Source organism: Egretta garzetta, unplaced genomic scaffold (genome assembly GCF_000687185.1).
Source record: "Egretta garzetta isolate BGI_Z169 unplaced genomic scaffold, ASM68718v1 scaffold331, whole genome shotgun sequence".
Lineage (NCBI taxonomy): Eukaryota > Metazoa > Chordata > Aves > Pelecaniformes > Ardeidae > Egretta > Egretta garzetta.
Window position 1 is genome coordinate 375,847 of NW_009258544.1, and position 2,973 is coordinate 378,819.

A 2,973-nucleotide genomic window follows, 5' to 3' on the forward strand; every position below is an offset into this window, starting at 1 on the left:
AAAGCAACCCTTGGTGTTAAGGATGTTGGAAAAAGGAGGAACCAGCGTCACCCTCAGCAAACTGGTGGGAAACTCCCATTTAATTCCTAGTGGCTTCTCCTCTGCATTTTTTTAATTTTAGATTTCAAAAAACCAGATCTTGTCTCTTCATCTGTAAATTCAGGGGGGTTTTAATCACCCGAAATCTGCTCAAGCAGGCCCTCAGGAAATGTTGGAAAACAGAGAATTAACAATAATCCTGCAGCTAGGAAGCCTAGGAGGAGGCCAAGCCTCAAACAAAGCGAAACCTCCAGGAAGCAGAAAGTAGGTCAGGTTGATAAGGATGAGCACGGAGGGACAGCGTTAATACGGAGGGGGAAAGCAAAGTAGGAAAGAAATCGCCCCATGGCTGTGTTTGAAGAAGGAAGGGGCTGGCTGCTAGGGCCAGCTGAGATCTTTTAAGCTTTTTTCCTTAAACCCTGTTATCCCTGAAGCTGTCAGCTGTGATGGAGAGGTAATTGCAATTAGCAGCAGTGCAGGGAGGGCGAGACCTCAGCCTGGGTTTGGACGGGGATGGCTTGGGGAATGCTGCAGATGATAAATTAGATGCTTGTGAGTTACTGAGGCTGGGTAAAGTTCCTGGGGGGTGGTCCCTGGAGGAGCTGGTCCTGGAGAGAAGGGATCAGGTCTGCTAATGCCGCAGGACCTGGGAGCAGCGGGGAGGCTTTAAAGAAACTGTAAAAGCTGCGAGAAGGATGGGAGGGGGAAGAAAAGAAAAAGCTGGGAGGTTACAGACTCATCGGTCTCATTTAGACCCTGGAAAATACTGCAAAGTACCTCAAAGCAGCTAAAAAAACCCCAGCTCAGCCCCACAGGCTCGCCACGAGCAAAGGGCAGGGACAAAACCCTGGGGATGAGGGGCGATGTGGCAGGTCCTTGCCGCGATGCAGGATTGCACCCGGCTGCACGGGGCCCCTGCTCCGTGGTCGAGTCGTAAGGTTGCAGCAGTGCAGGGAATTCGGTGCTAAAATTAGATGTTATCATCAAGTGCCCCCCCAAAAATGGGCCTTTCTGCTGTAAATAGCGCCCAGATGGTGCAGGAGGAAGCACTGGGAAAAGCTGGGAGAGGGGAGTCTGGGAGGAGAGGTGCGAGGGGAGCGGCGAGGACCTGGGAACGGCACCGCCACGGCTCGGGCTGGAGCTTTTTGGCGAATCCCAGATGTTTGGGGAGCCCCGTGAGCATCCTTAGCAAAGCTGCGCCGGAGCCCACCCCGAGCCATCCCACGGGGCTGCATCCCCCATCGGTCGCCTCCGCACCCCGACACGTCCCCCTCGCCTGCAACAGAGGCGGCAACCGCTGCTCGGTTCATGCTGATGTTTGCAGATATGCTAATTGGCTCATTAATCATCCCCACCCGCAGCTGTAATTGGGCTTATTTCGCATCGATTCAAGGGGCTTTGGAGGAACGGTGGCGCTTCCCTTACAAGCGATAATTCAGTGCAAGAAGTCCCAACACGCCCCCTCTGAATAAGGCCATAAGACATAAATAACCTCAAACAGGACCGAGCCATCGCCGCGCTGCGCGAAGCAGCCGAGACCGGCTTGAGCAGGGGTTTCTCCTTCCAATTACGAGACACGATAAAAACCAGGAGACTCCAGTCCTGACACCGAATGATAACACATTCCTCAACACAACAGAAAAAAAAGAAAGAAAGCAAGCTTAAGGCTCTATTTCCATCTCAGCATCCCTCCCGCCGCCCTCTTGCTCCTGCCTGCCTGGCTGCGGGGAGCCGGGGCAGCCCCAGAACCGCTGCATTTCACCTGCAAAATTGGGGCCAAATTTGGGGCTCAGTATAGGAGGTTTATAAGGAAGATGGGGACAGAGCTTTTTAACAGGGCCTCTTGCGACAGGACAAGGGGTGATGGATTTAAACTGAAAGAGGGGAGACTCAGAGCAGCTGGAAAGAAGAAAGCTTTTACGCTGAGGGTGGTGCGACGCTGGCACAGCGAGGTGGTGGGTGCCCCATTTAACGGGTGGCCCTGATGACCTTAAAGGTCTTTTCCAACCTAAACGATTCTGTGATTCTGTCCCTGGAAACACCCAAGGCCAGGCTGGACGGGGCTGTGAGCAACCTGGTCCAGTGGAAGGTGTCCTTGCTGGTGACCAAGGGTTGGACGAGGTGGCCTTCAGAGGTCCCAAATTATTCTGTGATGCTATGACTCGTCTTTGGCTGCTCCCCCCGTGCACTCAGGGCTTCTGCTCCCGGGGTGCCACACCCCAGCCCCGTGCAGCCACCCCCCGGCACCGAGCTGAGCCTCCGGCCAGCATCGCTCCACGCTGCGGGGACCTCCCAGCCTGGGGCAAGAGCTGTGGTGCAAGCAGAGGCCACCATGCACACCCAAAAATGCCCCTTGGGATTCCCCCCCCCTCCCCTTCAAGGTGGTGCACGGCCCCTCGGCCACGACAGAAAGGAGCGGGGCAAGGTTTTGGTATCTTGAAAACATTTTATTTCATCACTATTTCGTGGTAGCATAAATAATAGGCAATGACAGCACATGTAAAGAGGGGGAAGCAGCGGGTGCGGGGCACAATGTAAAATAACGGAGAGGAGAAACCGTTGCACGGGTGGTGCTGGGCAGTTCAGCAACTTGATTTAGTGAAAATATCTACATATATAGGTAAACTAGCAGTATTTGGTGTCGTTCCCTGTGCTACAGGCTGAATCCACAAAAAAACCCCAAACCTATGATTGTACACGCGTGCTGCACCCATCGAGCACCCGCTGGGTCCATCCCCCGGGGCAGCACCGCAGGGGACCCTCGGGGCGAGCTGGGCACCATCCTGCCCCCCTCCCCACGGCCTGGGCGAGTGTCCCAGGGGGAAGGAGGAGGGTAAGCCCCTCTTCGCAGAGGCGGAGGGAGCAAAAATCCCTCTCCACTTCGGAAACCCAGCCTCTTTTTTTTTTTTTTTTTTTTAAAGGATATGGTTGCAT